The 18,570-nt window shown below is 41.4% G+C and overlaps 1 pseudogene; it reads right to left on the reverse strand.

Moving 5' to 3' along the window:
* Nucleotides 1-12,497: 12,497 nt before the first annotated feature.
* Nucleotides 12,498-12,615, reverse strand: LOC124717404 (annotated as a pseudogene).
* Nucleotides 12,616-18,570: the final 5,955 nt, after the last annotated feature.

Raw genomic sequence — 18,570 nt, forward strand, 5'->3', positions numbered from 1 at the left:
TCTACATTGGTTTCATGCTTTTCGATACTATGTAAGATAGGAGGTTAGCATTAATTATTTTCTTTACGCAGGTGAGACCGTTAGAAGCAGAATATCTTATTGGAGGCCAAAATAAATTTTTGTTTTCAATTTAAGTGAGCGCCAGGCTCCCTAGAAAATTATCATAACTGGTTGTCATCTAAATACACTCAAGGCCAAAGTTCACAGATCCACGACAAACGGTATCTCTGAAAGTATTTGAACTCTCGGAAAAATTAGCTCATGAACTATTCAGATTTAAATTGAATAATGTTTTAAAATGATTTTATCCCTTCTACTCTTGTGGAAAGCTGTAAGAATAGTTAATATTAATTCCGCCGCTTAATGGCGGCCAACTATTGCCAGTCAGCGATCACTACTTTCGTCTTCTTGATAGTTCAAAAATACTGATTATTCTCTCTTTTCAATTAAAACATTCCGATTAGTGGCTTGCATGTTCTTGAAATAATACAATGAACTCACTTTTACACTGATATTTTCATCAATAACCTGATACACACCTTTTTTATCGTCTAGTCGAAAGAACAAAGAGAACATCTGCTAACTTTCAACGCTACACACAGTATCTATCTAACAATAGTAACATGAGAATCAGAAACAGCAGAAGAGCGAGTAATAACTTATCTTTCCATATACATCTACATCTACGTGATTTCTCTGCTATTCACAATAAAGTGCCTGGCAGAGGGTTCAGTGAACCACCTTCATGCTGTCTCTCTACTGTTCCACTCTCGAACGGCACACGGGAAAAACGAGCACTTAAATTTTTCGGGCGAGCCCTGATTTCTCTTATTTTATCGTATAATCATTTCTCCCTATGTAGATGGGTGCCAAGAGAATGTTTTCGCAATCGGATGAGAAAACTGGTGATTGAAATTTCATGAGAAGATCCCGTCGCAACAAAAAACGCCTTTGTTTTAATGATTGCCACTCCAATTCACATATCATGTCTGTGACACTATCTCCCCTGTTTCGAGTTAAAAGAAAACGAGCTGCCCTTCTTTGTACGTTTTCGATGTCATCCGTCAGTCCCACCTGATGCGGATCCCACACCGCACAGCAGTACTCCAGAATAGGGCGGACAAGCGTAGTGTAAGCAGTCTCTTTGGTAGACCTATTGCACCTTCTAAGTGTTCTGCCAATGAATCGCAGTCTTTGGTTTGCTCTACCCACTATATTATCTATGTGATCGTTCCAATTTAGGTTATTTGTAATTGTAATACCTAAGTATTTAATTGAATTTACAGCCTTCAGATTTGTGTGACTTATCGCGTAACCGAAATTTAGCGGATTTCTTTTAGTACTCGCAAGAATAACTCCACACTTTTCTTTATTCAGTGTCAATTGCCACTTTTCGCACCATACAGATATCTTATCTTATTATTTTGCAAGTCGTTTTGATCATCTGATGACTTTACAAGACGGTAAATGACAGCATCATCTGCAAACAATCTAAGACGGCTACTCAGATTGTCTCCTATGTCTTTAATGTAGATCAGGAACAATAGAGGGCCTATAACACTTCCTTGGAGAACGCCGGATATTACTTCTGTTTTACTCGATGATTTTCCGTCTATTACTACGAACTGTGACCTTTCTGACAGGAAATCACGAATCCAGTCGCACAACTGAGGCGAAACTGCGTAGGCACGCAGTTTGATTAGAGGACTCTTGTGAGCAACGGCGTCGAAAGTCTTCTGGAAATATAAAAATCTAAAAGATTCTTCTTCTGTAATTATAGAAAGATATAAATGTTTTATTTCTCCCTATTCTTTACTGCGTCATTGTTTATCATCGTTATTGATTTCCCTACAGTAGTATCGACGTTATATTTTTTGTAAATAATTTTATATTTTTTTCACGATTGACTTTCAGTCCGCTCTGTTTGGTCTTATTCAATATTTTTATACACACGCATTATTCTCAAAAATTGCAAAAGGGACACTGCAAACCCACAGAAAACTGACGAAATTACTTCAGAGTGATCGTCGCCACAAAAATGAATACAAACTTCTTCTTCTCAATGACAACGCAAAGCCTCACACAAATATGCGCACCTGAGAGGAGCTCACAAAACTTCATTGGATCGTTCTTCCTCATTCACTCCATAGGCTCTAACTCGCACCTTGCAACTCCCATCTGCTTCGCTCAATAGCGGCATCAGTACGCGCATGATTGCGATGTTATCGATACAGTAAGACGATACAACAACAAGGAATAGCTCAGTAGGCAATACAGTTGAAGACGAATGGACGTCTCCAAAAAGGGCAGTCATTGGAGTTGGAAAGAAAAACATAGGTTCAAAGAAAATAACTGCGAAAAAACCATGGATGACACAAGAAATACTTCATTCAATCGATGAAAGAAGGACGTACAAAAAGGATGAAGGAAATTCAGGAATACAGAAATACAAGTCACTGAGGGATGATATAAATAGGAAGTGCAGGGAAGCAAACACCAAATGGTTGCATGAATATGTTAAGAAATCGAAAAAAAGAAATGATTGTCGGAAGAAGTGACTCAGTATATAGGGAAGTCAAAATAACCTTCGGTGAAATTAAAAGCAAGAGTGCTAACATTCAGAGCATAACGGGAATTCCGCTGTTAAACGCAGAGAGTGGATAGGTGGAAAGAATACACTGAAGGCCTCTATGAGGCGGAAGATTTGTCATGTGATAGGAGGAGAAACAGGAGTCGATTTAGAAGAGACGGGGCTTCCAGTATTAGAATCAGAATTTAAGAGAGCTTTGAAAGACTTAAAATCAAATAACGCAGATGGGACAGATAACATGCCATCAGAATTCCTAAAATCATTGGGTAAGTGGCAACTAAAAGACTATTCACGTTGGTGTGTAGAATATATGAGTCTGGCACCATACTATCCGACTTTCGAAAAAATATCATCGACACAGTTCCGAAGACTCCAAGAGCTGACAAGCGCGAGAATTATCGCACAATCAGCTTAACAGCTCATGCGTACAAGTTGCTTACAAGAAATAATGTACAGAAGAATGGAAAAGAAAATTTAGGATGTGTTAGTTGACGATCAGTTTGGCTTTAGGAAAGGTAAAGGCACCAGAGAGGCAATTCTGACGTTACGGTTGATACTGGAAGCAAGACTAAAGAAAAATTAAAACACGTTCATAGGATTTGTCTACCTGGAAAAAGCGTCCGACAATGTAAAATGGTGCAAGATGTTCGAAATTATGAGAAAAATAAGGGTAAGCTCTAGGGAAAAACGGGTAATATGCAATACGTACAAGAGCCATGGGGGGAGAATAAGAGTGGACCACCGAGAATAAAGTGCTCGCATTAAAAAGTGTGTAAGACAGGGATGTAGTCTTTCGCGCCTAATATTCAATCTGTACATCGAAAAAGCATTGCCGGAAATAAAAGAAGGGTTCAGGAGAATTAAAATTCAAGGTGAAAGGGTATCAATGATACGATTCGCTGATGATATTGCTATCCTGAGTGAAAGTGAAGAGGAATTACTTGATCTGCTGAACGGAATGAACATTCTAATGAGTCCAGAATACGGACTGAGAGTAAATCGAAGAAAGACGAAAGTAATGAGACGTAGCGAGAAAATTAACTTTAGGATGGATGGTCACGAAGTGGATGAAGTTAAAGAATTCTGTTACCTGCGCAGCAAAATAAGCAACGACTGACCGAGCAAGGAGGACATCAAAAGTAGACTAGTTCTGGCAAAAAGGGCATTTCTGGCCAAGAGAAGTCTACTAGTATCAAATATCGCCCTTAATTTGAGGAAGAAATGTCTGAGAATGTACGTCTGGAGTACAGCATTGTATGGACTGTTGGAAAACCTATACCGAAGAGAATCGAAGCATTTGAGATGTTGAAAATTAGTTGGACTGATAAGATAGGGAATGAAGAGGTTCTGTGCAGAATCGGAGAGGTATGTGGAAAACAGTGAGAAGAAGATGGGGCAGGATGATGGGACATCTGTTTAGACATCAGGGAATGAGTTCCATGGTACCAGAGGGAGCTGTAGAGGGCAAAAACTCTAGAGGAAGACACAGATTGGAATACATCCAGCGAATAATTGAGGACTTGGTTGCAAGTACTACTCTGAGATCAAGAGGTGGTTCAGAAGAGGAATTTGTGGCGGGACGCATCAACAAAGCAGTCAGAAGACTGATGACTCGAAAAAGAAGAAGAAGAAGAAGAAAAAGACGATGGCTGCGACGTTGACCAGTAGAGTGATTCCATGCCGTCATACAGGCCCTCCCAGTGAGGTAGCGTGAGGCCCTCACATTGGGCGGAGATTGTGTTTGAAAAATAGGGTTTTGTAGCTAAAAGAGTGGGGAATAATATGGTGTACTGGCGTCTTGAATGAAACCTATCTGCTTGCAGCATTACTTATTAAACATCCTTCGTAGTTATTCTTGTGTTGCGTGGTCCATTAGTTCGATTGTGTGTTTACAAGTGAATAACGAAGCAATTTCTGGTCCTTGGCAACAACTATCTACAGCTCGCGGAGGAGATTTTCATTAGATACTTAGGATTTTTTACGTGTGTGTCTCACTTGCATTGATGCACGAACCAAGCTTGGGAAGGCAAGGCGAGGGTGATGTTGTTTACATTTCATTTCACAAACTATATTCCTTCCTGACAATGTGTCACACTTTAGAGCTCGTAAGTGAAAAGAGCAGCAATCAACGTGTAGTGTAATTCATGTACCATGTATTTTACAGATGATGATGATGTTTGGTTGTGGGTTGCTCAACTGCGCTGTTATCAGAGCACGTACAGATTCCCAAACTTTACTCAGCCCAATCTCGCCACTTTCATGAAATGATGAGGACATCACACAACACCCAGTCATCTCGAGGCAGGTGAAAATCCCTGACCCCGCCGGGAATCGAACCAGGGACGCTGTGCTCTGAAAGCGAGAACGCGATAGCGAGACCACGAGCTGCTGACGTATTTTACAGAGATCAGTGATTACGATAACAGTAATGTTTTTTTTTTTTTTAATAATTTACTATCGTGACTGAGACATTAGACTTTTACCCATCACAATATTCCATTTTACCCCCACGTTCAGAACCGTTGCTCTAGAGAGATGACTTAATGTTTAGTTTTTGTCACTATTCAGGGCCACTTTTGCGTTAAATAATGCTTTATGAAAACTTAAGCATCTGTTTTGGAAAAGAAAATCTCTGTTGAAACATATACTTCACTTTATTTCCATCACCCCTGCAGGTCGAAAGATGCACAGGAACGTCGTCTGATTGCGCCACAATGTAACCGCCTCCAAAATAACAATACTTTTTACAAATTGCACATATTTGGTATCACAACATGAATTGTTATAAGATTAGATGTTACTTTAACTATTCGTATCATCACAAACTGCACTTCAAGCACTAAGCCTTTTTTGTTTTACTTCCTCGGTCTCCCTCGAATTCTTCTCCCAACTGGTTTAAAGCTTCTTATCTGGGGAGGTAAACTTTCTCCACTCATTGTTTCGAGACGTTCATTACAGTTTCTCCTATTTTCTTGTATTTAATAGAGGATGTTAAATACGAGGGTTGGAATTTTAATAGTGGCTCTATTTATTTACAACTCGTACAAAATATTTACGTGTTTCAAAGTTTTACTGACCTTCATAGTAGTCACCAGCATTGTGTATAACCCGTTGCCAGCGTTATGGAAGTCGTAGGATACTCTTAGCAGTGCCAGTTGTGTTGACAGTTCGAGCAGCGCGGTCTATTGCCCGACGAATTTGTAGCAGTTCTGAAGCGAATGCCGTGAAGTGTTTCCGTCAGTTTAGAAATCGAGATGAACTCACGATGGCCTAAGTCAGGGGAGTGCAGTAAGTGGTATAGCATTAGCAGACCCATCAGTCGAACAAATCAGTAACAGCTTGCGCTGTACGTGCTTGAGCGTTGTCCTGCAAAATGATGGTCAGATCCTGCAGAAAGTGTCATCACTTATGTCTCTAAGCTGGTCATAGGTTGTGTTCGGAAAATAAAGAGCATGGAGTTTTCTTCCCTAATTTCCGAATTTCTAAATCCGTCGGCTCTTGTGCATCCCTTTTTTTGCTCTTAGAAACCTCGTCTCTGTTGCTGGTATGCGATTTCCTTGACTTTGGTAATAACCCACGTTTCACTTCAATACACAAGCATTCGATCTTCTACTGTCTTACAGAATTTCAGTCTTGTTTCTTTCCTCTTTTAGTTTTTAGACATCTGTTTATGTTCCACATATATTCCCAAGCTTTGCTAATTCCTTCTCTACGTCATAGTCATACGCATATGCCTTTTCACAGTCTAAATAATTAAAATGTTTGACCTGTTCTATTATTCTCAGACCACAATTTTTGTCCGTAATTTCCCTTTGAAAGCCACTGATTTTGTTCTCTTCTCTGAAATCGTCAAACGGTACCCTTCACAAACCTTACGTAATAAATCTATTCCCCTTTCTAGATCATCTTCATTACCCGCCAACAGTGGGCAGTCGTATGCATATAAAAGACAATTCAAGTGGGAATTATTATTAACTTTAATTTCCCCGTCAGAGATCTCCTTCCATTTCCAAATTGCGTCAGCTAAATAACCGCAAAAAAGTGTGGGAAAAATGCTGCACCCTTGTCTTACTCGTTTGTTCGTAGCTATATGCTGTGTTAGAATGTCATTTATATCTAAAGTTGTGTGTCTGTACAATTTTTTTAAAGCAGTTATGACGTGTTTTAGATATCCCCCTTTCCTCATAATTCTCCACAGTTTCTTGCTATTGACATTGTCCAATGCCTTAATAAAATTAATGAACGCTAAATGGGTTTCCCTATCCCGCTCTCTCTGTTCTTAGATTATTTGTTTAATTATAAATGTTGCATCTGTTGTCGATATGTCATTCCGAAATCTCATTTGTTATTCCCCTAATAAATTCTCAAATACAAATTTAACCTCTTGTCCACTTTGTATACGGTACCCAGTAAGCTGATTCCTCTTTAGTACTCGCAGCTACTGCGATCTCCTTTTTTAAATTACGATATCACCATCGCTTATGACCATGCTCCTTTCCCCAGCACGTATGTGTAGTAGAGTGAATCCATATTTTAGCAGTTCAGCGTTTATATCACCCATTTCAGCAGCTTTTCTGCTTCTTCTGGTGTTCAAGACTTCTCTTAATTAATCAGTGCATAAATCATCTTCACATCCTATTTCAATTTCATTCTCTGTGGATCAATTTCTTCATACCACAAGTTCTTGTTACGTTCTATTCATTTTGCTTGTTGGATGTCATTTACTTGAGAAGCTGCTTTCTCTGTTTTTGCGGAGCAATTTCATTGTTTCACAAGCTATCATTTTCCTTACGTGAATATCGTCTTCTGTTACGCTTATAAACCTATCCCAAGATTCTTGACAAGCTCGTCATTGTTCTTAATAAAACATAATTACTCTCCCCAGTGTTTGAGCATGGATAGTGACAGACGCAGAGGTAATACCTTAAGGCCGCTGGTAACGATGAAAAGTTGTTTGTCAAATTCGCTGTGTCATATCCACGGGTTTTGTTAAGTAAGCGCATAGACGTACCAACAAAGTTTGTCAAATTTAACCGCACTTTTGAAGCTGCTCTCGCGCTGTGCATCTGGTGTCGCAAAGTATTTGACATTTGACATTAGTGGGAATGCAGACATGGCATTTCTTGCACCACGTATAAAGAAGAAAAAAAAAGAAGACGCTGGTCCACCGAATGTCTGGAGATCAGATATAAATAAATCCATGAAAATCTGCCACAGGTAACAAAACACTCATAATCTGATGATTACATCAACTTGCTGTTACTTCGCACTCACGCTGAAAGGGAAGGCACAGCTAAGCGAAAATCTACGCTCTTCTGCTTCCTTCTCTTATGAAAGATCTTTAAATAGCACAAGAACATCGTCCATGGATGAACCGGAGACATTCGACTTTTTATTTATTTTTCATTTTATTGCACTCCCGCTTGCGTGTTGCGAAGAGAAAATATTCTTCTTAGGCTCTTCGTCCTTAATATATTGCTACAGAAGACACGATACCTCTGCCATTACGGTGTCTTCCAGTGTTGCAGTTCGTCGATTCCCCAGTAGTGCGAACTCAGGACACAGTGAGATAAATTGTAATAAAACGTCTTTGTCGCTAGACATGCGCACGAAATATCAACACAGTCAACTTCTGCCATCTTGTCAAATCGGCCGTCAGTCACCGTTTTTCTCAAACACATTAGACACAGTAAATGTTTGAGAAACACGTCAAACAAAGCTGCATACTGCCTAATAATTTCATAAAACTAGTAAAGTTATACAAATTGATTGATCATGTAGAGGCGCTTGAAAAGGTAATATTTCTTGCGGAAACAGCTGACATTTGAAACTAATATATTTGATGTCTTCAGAGTGTCTGCTATACTGTTTGACAGGAGTTAAAGGTCGGCTATTATTCACTATGTTTACGTGGGGCAGCAAGCACTGAATTTCGTAATCCGATTTTCCAATACCGCGTCGGACTGGTATAGCAAACACCCCAAAATCGGTTCTGGAAGTCCAGTTCTAGCTGCCGGTTTTCCATTTGCACTGTCGATTTTCGCTACCATGTAAACGCGCGAACGTTTTGCAATGTGTTTGGGCTGTCAGCTTACGGCTTGCCTTTAAAAAATTTGCGGCTGATATGAACGGAGTGGCTTTTTGCCCCGTGAAGGAGAAGTGAAAATATTTTAATGAGCATGAGGCTGTCTACTTCTGATATTTAACTGGAGAGAAACAGCGATAATGCTGACAACATCAGAAACTGGAACAGCTGTTTTCCAGACGTCATATTTGAGTCGGCTACAAAAACCACTTCAGGCCTTAAAACGTGACGACAGCGGAAAACGGTTTCCGAAATTCGGTTGTCGCCTTTTCAAGGGTGTGTCGCATGTAAACGTGGTGATCGTAACGTTAACACAATGTTGGACTCTAAAATTGCAAGTCCGGAGAGGAAACCAAACAACGAAATGTTACTTACTGTACGTGTAGAGACCAACTAATGAAAATGTCAAGGACAATCGTTGGATATTGTAATAAATATTTTTATTTCAGTGTAACCTGGACATAATTAGGTGCATTTTACAATAGTAGACACAGCAGTCACAAAAATGCAGTGTTAATCAAACATAAGAGTTTACTCGGAATGTAAGGTGCAATCGGTCGGGAAATGGAAACCACAGTGAAGATCAAAAATGTTTCATTTTGCAACAGTTACCTACACCTTCCAGCTACTTATCTAAATAGTCGCCGCTCTGACTTGGGCGTTGTACCAACTTTCAAATACCCTTGTCATAGGGCCGGCCGCGGTGGTCTAGCGGTTCTAGGCGCGCAGGTTCGAATCCTGCCTCGGGCATGGATGTGTGTGATGTCCTTAGGTTAGTTAGGTTTAAGTAGTAGTAAGTTCTAGGGGACTGATGACCACAGATGTTAAGTCCCATAGTGCTCAGAGCCATTTGAACCATTTGAACCTTGTCGTAGAAGGCAGCTGCCTGTGCTTACCGCCAATTCTCTATACTGGTCTATGGGTCGTTGTCTGTCCGAATTTATTGTCCTCATAGCCAGCGGTTCGTGAGAACAGAGATGAAACACAGAGGGAGCCAATTACGGGCTGTGTAGTAGGTGATCAAACACTTCCCATCGAAAACGTAGCAGGAGGATCTTCATTGCCCCTGCAGTGTGTGGTTGACAGTTTTCATAAATAAGGAAACACATGACAGCTATGTTATGTGGGTTGCATGAGACCAGACGAAATCTCGCACCAGGCTCTCATACACTACGCTATGTGATCAAAAGTATCGGGACACCTGGCTGAAAATGACTTACAAGTTCGTGGCGCCCTCCATTGTTAATGCTGGAATTCAATATGGTGTTCGCCCACTCTTAGCCTTGATGGCAGCTTCCACTCTCGCAGGCATACGTTCAGTGAGGTGCAGGAAGCTTTCCTGGCGAATGGCACCCTATTCTTCACGGAGTACTGACAAGGAGTATCGATGTCGGTCGGTGAGGCCTGGCACGAAGTTGGCCACCCACTACCAGCGAGCTCAGTAGTCATTATACATCGTGAGAGAGCGGAATGGGGCGATCCGAGCAACGTGGTCAGGTGACTGGGTGCCTCTTGTGTCATGCGTCTGTACTCGAGATTTGCACACTCCTAAACATCCCTAGGTCCACTGTTTCCGATATGATATTGAAGTGGAAGCGTGAAGGGACATGTACAGCACAAAAGCGTACAGGCCGACCTCGTCTGTTGACTGACAGTGACCGTCCACAGTTGAAGAGGGTCGTAAAGTGTAACAGGCAGACATCTATCCAGACCACCACACAGGAATTCCACTGCAAGTACTGCGATAGTTTGGCGGAAGGTGAGAAAACTTGGCTTTCATGGTCGAGCGACTGCTCATAAGCCACACATCACGTTGGTAAACGCCAAACGACGCCTCGCTTGGTGTAAGCAGCGTAGACATTGGACGACTGAATAGTGGAAAAACGTTGTGTGGAGTGGCGGATCACGGTACACAATATGGCGATCCGATGGCATGGTGTGGGTATGGCGAATGCCCGGTGAACGTCATCTGGTTGAGTGTGTAGTACAGCAGTAAACTTCAGAGCCGGTGGTGTTATGGTGTGGTCGTGTTTTTGATGATGGGGACTATCACAGGACAGGCCTACACTGATGTTTTAAGTACCTTCTTCCTTCCCACTGCTGAAGAGCAATTCGGGGATGGTTATTGCATCTTTCAACACGATCGAGCACCTGCTCATAATGCACGGCGTGTGGCTGAGTGATTTCACGACAATAATATCCCTGTAATGGACTGGCTTGCACAGACTCCTGACCTGAATCCTGTACAACACCTTGGGATGTTTTGGAACCCCGATTTCGTGCCAGGCCTTACCGACCGACATCGGTACCCCTCGTCAGCACGCCGTAAAGAATGGGCCACCATTCCGCAAGAAACCTTCGAGCACCTGATTGAACGTATACCTGCGAGAGTGGAAGCTGTCATCAAGACTAAGGGTGGGCCAACACCGTATTGAATTCCAGCATTAACAATTGAGTGCGCCACGAACTTGTAAGTCAGTTTCAGCCAGCTGTCCCGATGCTTTTGATCACATAGTGTATTTGGCGGGAGACACTTTCTTCTAGGCATCTCTACGTGCTCAGCGTGCGCTCAGAACTGGAAAGAACGACGTGACGTGATCGACGGTCACACTAGACACATGCCCAACACATCTGTGCAAAGTTTCATCAGATTCTCACTGTAGTTTCCATTTCACACTCGATCAGACCTTACTTTCCGAATAGCCCTCGTACATTTCGCGAGACTGGAGTCGGATCTCGCAGCCCTTTCTCTATTCTATCCACTGGCCCACTGTGCTTCCTGGTTAAACTATGCCGTGCACGACAATATGGCGCTATCCAAAACAGGCGCCAAGATAATTGTGGTGGACCACGATCCATAGATGACGAACGACGGCTGCGGAGATGTGTACGGGCGAACAGACATGCAACTTCTGAGCAACTGAGCGCCCCGATGAATCACGGCGCTATCAACAGTGTCTCCTCAACGACTGTTGAGCGAACGGTGCTCCGTATGGGCCACCGCTGCAGGCGCCTGGTCCATGCACCCGTGCTGAGTGCTGTCCATCGGCGACGAAGGATGAACTCTGCACGCCAGTACCGCAACTGGAGTGCAGAAACCGTCGGAAGTTTACAGGCAGGAGGAGGGACCGTATTGGTCTGGAGAATGTTTTCGTGACATGCCCCCCCTGGGTGATCTCGTCTTTTTGAAAGGCACAATTGATTAACATAAGTATGCATCTATTCTCAAGGACCATATCCGCTCCTACAAGCAGACTCTTTTTCCTGGGCAGGATAGCATTCACCAGGATGACAATGTCATTTATCACCCAGGTCGCAGTGTAGGTGCAGACCACCAAGACGAGTTCACTGTGCTCCTTACCAACCTGCAAGGATTTAAACCCAACTGAGAATCTGTGGGACCACCTCGATTGGGCTGATTGCTCCATGGATCTTCAACAGTGAAATTTAGCGCAGCTGGCCACGGCAGTGACGTGGCTCCACATCTCTCTCCGTACCTTCCAGAACCTCACTGACTCTCTTCCTGAACTTACCGCAGCAGTCTGCGCGGCGAACAGTGTTTTTTGAGACTTTAGACAGGTGGTCACATTAATGTCACTGGACCATAGATTGAGAAAAAAAGCACCCCATCTTCAGGCCACAAGTGGCCAATCGGGACCATCCGACCGCCGTGTCATCCTCAGCTGAGGATGCGGATAGGAGGGGCGTGTGGTCAGCACATCGCTCTCCCGGTCGTTTGACGGATTTCTTTGACCGGAGCCGCTACTAGTCGGTCGAGTAGCTCCTCAATTGGCATCACGAGGCTGAGTGCACCCCGAAAAATGGCAACGGCGGACGGCGGCCCGGATGGTCACCCATCCAAGTGCCGGCCACGCCCAACAGCGCTTAACTTCGGTGATCTGACGGGAACCGGTGTATCCACTGCGGCAAGGCCGCTGCCGGACCATTGATTAAACAGCACAATAACCCTCGACAAGAGCGACTGGAAGTAGTATGGTTTTAGCAGTTGCTATATAACGTTGGTTTGTTTGAACGGCACGTAGTACACCGGAAATGACACCATTTTCTTGGCCTGGAGGCGGTTTTATCTCTGTTGAACGTGCTGAAATATAGACCTCAGTTGTTTCGCTGTTTCTTCCTCGCATAGCCCTGATTGAGATGTAGGAAGACAGTTCCAGTACCCCAGCTCGCGGTTTCCAGCTCAGTTACAAGCATAAAATGAACATGACTGCTGTACATTGTCCGGGCAGGGTGGTGCCATCCTGATTTAGGTCTCCCGTTATTTCCTGAAATCGCTTAAGGTGAATGTTGGGATGTTTCCTGTGACTGGGCTGTGCCGACTACCTTATCCTTTCATTGCCAATTAGAGCATGTGCTCCATTTCCAATGACTCTGTCGTCCTTGAAACATTAAGCCGTTCAGCAGTACACTGCCTGAATTATGTACATAATTCCCAACACCTCCTTGCCTCTCCTCCATATCTTAATCGAAGCAGGATTTTACTATTTGTCTCGGAAAGAGGGCGTGAAATGTGGTGCCTCGAGGTTGAGAGGACGTCATCTGGAGTACTGTTCGCCTCCGTACCGTGGCGGTAGCGTTTCCGCCACACCACACATGGGACCCGGGTTCGATTCCCGGGATGGGACGGGGAGTTGTGTGTCCTTCATCCTCATTTTCATCATCATTGACTCAGAAGTCGCCGAAGTGGCGTCAACTAAAAAAAGGACTTGCAATATGGTGGCTGAACTCCCCCGAATGTGGCCTCTCGGCCAACAATGCCACACGATCATTTCATTTCATCTGGAGTACATGCCACATTTGCAATCTGTACTGGTCGGAACGCAACGCTACATGCAACTACAGACACACGAATTCTGCAAAATGGTTCAAATGCCTCTGAGCACTATGGGACTTAAGTTCAGAGGTCATCAGTCCCCTAGAACTTGGAACTACTTAAACATAACTAACCTAAGGAGATCACACACATCCATGCTCGAGGCAGGATTCGAACCTGCGACCGCAGCAGACACGCGGTTCCAGACTGTAGCGCCTAGAACCGCTCGGCCACCCCGGCCAGCCACGAAATCTGCAGTCCGGTAGGCGTGCCTCTGCAACAACGTGTGAAACTCGGCAGACGAGGGTCGTTTCCGTTCAGTCCTAGCTGAGAGTCAGTTCGTCTCCATTTGAAAATGTTTTCGGGAGGTTCGAATCCTGGTCATTGGCTCACTTTACCCGAATAACCCAAAACAGAAGCTTTTTTCACTTAAATTACACCAGTCAACATTACAAGGATGACATGGAAGTAACCCAATAAATCCATTTGCACGATGAGACCTGAAATTATCCAAGCAAGCTGCGTTGCTGGGGTGATTCAGCTGCCTCCGCCGATGTATTACACAATCCGCAATGTAATTGCTGGCCCTCAACAACCACGCGCGAGCTTTTCATATTATTCCGATCGCAACGGCCCGAACTATTAGTCCTACGGACAAAGTGAATGGGACCTTTTTTTAAAGAAATTTAATATAGTTAAATTTTGTACTAGGATACATTTTCGCTGGAAGTCACAGTTTTCGAATTATTGAAGCAAAATGTACAAAAGTGATCTTGAAACGCACCACCAATCCCACTCATTCCTTACCACTCAGGATTTCTATTCTGTTGTTCCTGTCACTCCCTCCTTGCACAGCACAAAAATTTCAGACTACACCAGCTATTCCCGATCTTGGACCTCTTTTGGTCTCTATTGATTGGGCTATTAAGCCACGAGCATAGTCGACTAGATCGATAATTTTATTGAGTTACACTTGTCCATGAGGGTAATAAAAGAAAAAATACTTTTCTTAACGTCACGCTAAAACTAACTATGTTGCCAATTTGATCGAAACTTAACCCATACAAGCACGGTAGTCTCCTGGTTAGAAGGCTCAACGAATACAGTGTAATTCTTTATTTTATGCTGTTAAAATTTTCAGAACTGCTGGGTAAAATTCATGCAATCGTCAGTTTTACAATTTGTAAGTGCTCTCCTAAGCCGGTGCCATAAGAAAGCCACTCAATGAAGAAAAAATAAACATCGGAAGTGGAAAATAATTCGTGCAGTCGCAAACTTTTGTGCAGTCGTAGGAGGTGAACAATAGAAATCGCGCTGATCGGGGCTTAGTATGGGAATGGGGGTGTTATATAGATATGTGTGTGTTTATATATATATATATATATATGTGTGTGTGTGTGTGTGTGTGTGTGTGTGTGTGTGTATGTGTGTGTGTGTGTATTTTACATTATATGTCTTTTTATGACTGATGGGTCACGTATCCAAGTGATGCCCCAAAAGGGTGAAACGCATCATTGACATTAAATAATTTCGCAACCGAGACTGTTTTCGTTCTGAAACACTTTTGAACCGATTTCTGTAACAGCATGTCGCAATGGAATGAGAAAATTTTTACAATATATAAAAATTCGAAGTTCCTTTACACGAACAAAGTATTAAAGAAACTTATTATGCTTATCCATTACGGATATTTTAGAACCGTGACTGTATATTAATGTAAATAAATTATACACATCTGCAACCAGTCACTTTTTTCATTAATAATGCTTTATTACATTAACCGGTTTTCGAACCCTTTCAGGTTCATCTTCAGATGATTTCGGGAGAATCCGGGAAGTTACATCATTACTGGTAGTAGCATAATGCTGGGTGCTGGTTCTATGGGAGAAAGATGGGTCACACTTTAATGTATCGCCATGACTATAGATTATCTGTCGATATGGATGTGAATTTAGTTTTTACTTACTGCGACAGTATAGGCGGCTTTTTTCGTATCTGTCTGCCTACATTTTGATGTCCAGAACACTTTCACACGAACTATATTAGTTCACACTTTACCAGTGACACTTTACCAGCATCCAGCATGCGCTTTACAACTGTTGCTTATAACAAAGATCTTGACAGAGAGATATGGCATAAGCCTACTTTGTACAGAGATGTAATTTGTTATTCTTTACATGTGTTAAAGTCGATATAAGGGCACGTTTTTTCATCAGAATGGTGATAACATGAGAGCACTAGAGAAAATAATAATAAATTACTACAAGAATAAATTTCAGGTGATCTGTTATGTTATTTCTATTTGTATGTTACAGGTAGTTTTTTTTAAGCAATTATCATGTTTGGCACTAACATGAATCCCAAGGAATCAATAATACAGAGTTATTGTATCTGCAGTGAGGTGCAGCTGTCTGTATGACTAGGACCTGTATATTTAAATTAATAACAAATCTTCAGATGAACTGTTGGCTTATTTCTGTTGTTACGTTAACGTGATCTGGAGTATTATCAAGAGAAGATTCTGTTTATTTTAGCTAAAGGTATATGTATAAGAGTTAAAGTGATTGTAATGGATTAAAGCTGTTTGAATGGCTGCACATTTAATATTTTAAAAAACCATGAACAAAAATTCTTTAACTGTTGACTTATTTTTATTCTAACATTAGAGTGATCTGGGATATTGGTAAAGGCAGCTTACGTTTTTTCCAGCTAGAATTAATATGTATAAAGTACTGATTTATGTTAGCAATGGAGGGCTTTAATATTTAGAGATATGGTACATGTCTTATTCTGTGGTAGTATATTACATTGACACCAGTGTGGTTAGGATGTAAGGAGAGGGGGGGGGGGTGGCTCATTGGGAGGGGGGGGGGTTGGGGAGCTGGTGTAGGTTTTATTGGCTGGTTACTTGTTTTGAACTAGTAGATCTTCAAAGTTCTGAAGGAAAAATTTGTTTCTCAGTTCAGTTTGATCATTGAGTAGGTAGTCAGGTGCTGTATTTGTGTAGACAAATATTTCAATTTCTTCAAGAAGGTCAAGTATTGTGCCTTTGTTGGCAAAATGTAGTATTCGGAGATTCTGTTCTATGTTGTTTGCAGAATGATTGTGTTGGGCAAGATGTGAGGCAAAGCTGGACTTGTTCAGGTTGTTAAGACGGAGTGCATCCATGTGTTCTTTAAATCTTGTTGTGAAGCTTCTACCAGTTTGTCCAATGTAGAAGCTTGGACATGAGTTGCAAGTGAGCTTGTTTAAAAACTGAAATCAGGTCTCTTTACAAAAAGAAAGATCTGCTCAATTCAAAGCAGTATAATATTCCCTTAGACCTTAGCCATAAACTTGTTGCTCATGTCTTCATGGTCTTCCTAGACTATGTCAATATATATGTAAACAAAGAACGTATTATCATCTCACATAGACACGAGAAAAAGATAAATGTTCTAATTTCAAAGAATGCAGTGAGGTCCCCCAGTATCTCTTCTGAAACAGAACATAAGTTTTTTATAAAGTGATAAATACTACAGAAATATGCTTCAGTAGTAATGAATTAAAGCTGTTAAACAAAGGCCTTAAGCACGACATTGCCCCCTCACTAAATAAAAGCAACATTAAAGACCTCATATTTAACACAAAAATTGCATGTACAGCAGCTAAACTAAAACACAATGAACAAAATGCTGTAGCTCATAAGGCAAACAACATCATTATGAGAAACATTCACCAGAACAAAATGTACAATAAGATGAATACTGAACATAAGATATTATGTGACATAAATAAGAAACTTTCAGTTGAAAATGCCCTCATTGTCAGAGCAGACAAAGGTAACACAGCTGTTGTCATGTATGAATCAGACTATATTAGCAACACTTGTGAATTCTTCAGAAAGAATAATATAAAGGAAATAGCATATGACCCTACTCCCAAATTCCATGATAAAATTAAAAAATTACTTAAAAACTGCAACTTCTTGTTGACACCATTAGAAGCAAAGCACTGTATAGTAATGAACCCTTCAGCACCAAAACTGAGATCACAGCCTAAGATCCACAAACCAGAATGTCCGATACATCCCTTTGTGAACTCTATTAATAGCCCAAGCTATAAAATCACCAAAAAACTTAACGATATTATCCGCAAGGCATATGTATTTGAAAATAACTACTCCATTAAAAACAGTTATGAGCTCATCAATAGTATAAAAGATATCCCCATCCCAGTCACAGCTAAATTTGCATCTCTTGACATAGTAAACCTATATACAAACATACCCATCAAGGAAACAATTAGTTTAATAAGAAATAACTTACTGAAACATGGGACAATGGGGAGAGCTGAAATCTATGAACTCATAGAGATCCTGGAACTCATATTGTCACACAACTACTTCCTGTTCAACAACAAGTTTTACATTCAGGAAGATGGACTGGCAATGGGTAGTAGTCTTGCAGGCTTGCTAGCAGACATATATATCAATAACCTTGAAAATAACTTTTTCAGGTCCCAAACACAACTAAAAGATAAGCTGCTTTATTACAAACGCTATGTTGATGACACATTCATTCTGTTCAATGGAGCAACAGAAGACATAAATAATCTAGCCAAAGAACTTAATAAAATACACAATAAAATCCAATTCACAGTAGAACATGAAACACCAGAAGGCATAAACTATCTTGATCTAACAACCTCAAATAAAAATCAGAAGCATAAATTTCAAATTTTCAGAAAGCCAACAACCACCAATGTTACCATACACAAATCCTCTTGCCATCCAGACCAACATAAAAAAGCATTCTTCAGAACAATGGTTAATCGCATGCTGAAAATCCCAATGGACACAAATGAAATACAAAAAGAAACAGAAATTATTAAATCAATTGCCTCCACCAATGGGTACAACCCTGCAATAATAGATAAACTAATCCATACAGCAAAACTAAATCAACCAACTGCTGAACAACCAGCCACAAACAAGAAAACCACATTTGTTAGCCTGCCTTTCCTAGGGAAGATTTCTCACCAAATTGCCAACCTCTTCAAGACATACAACATAAAAATAAG

This window comes from Schistocerca piceifrons, chromosome 9 (assembly GCF_021461385.2).
Source record: "Schistocerca piceifrons isolate TAMUIC-IGC-003096 chromosome 9, iqSchPice1.1, whole genome shotgun sequence".
NCBI classification, from domain to species: domain Eukaryota; kingdom Metazoa; phylum Arthropoda; class Insecta; order Orthoptera; family Acrididae; genus Schistocerca; species Schistocerca piceifrons.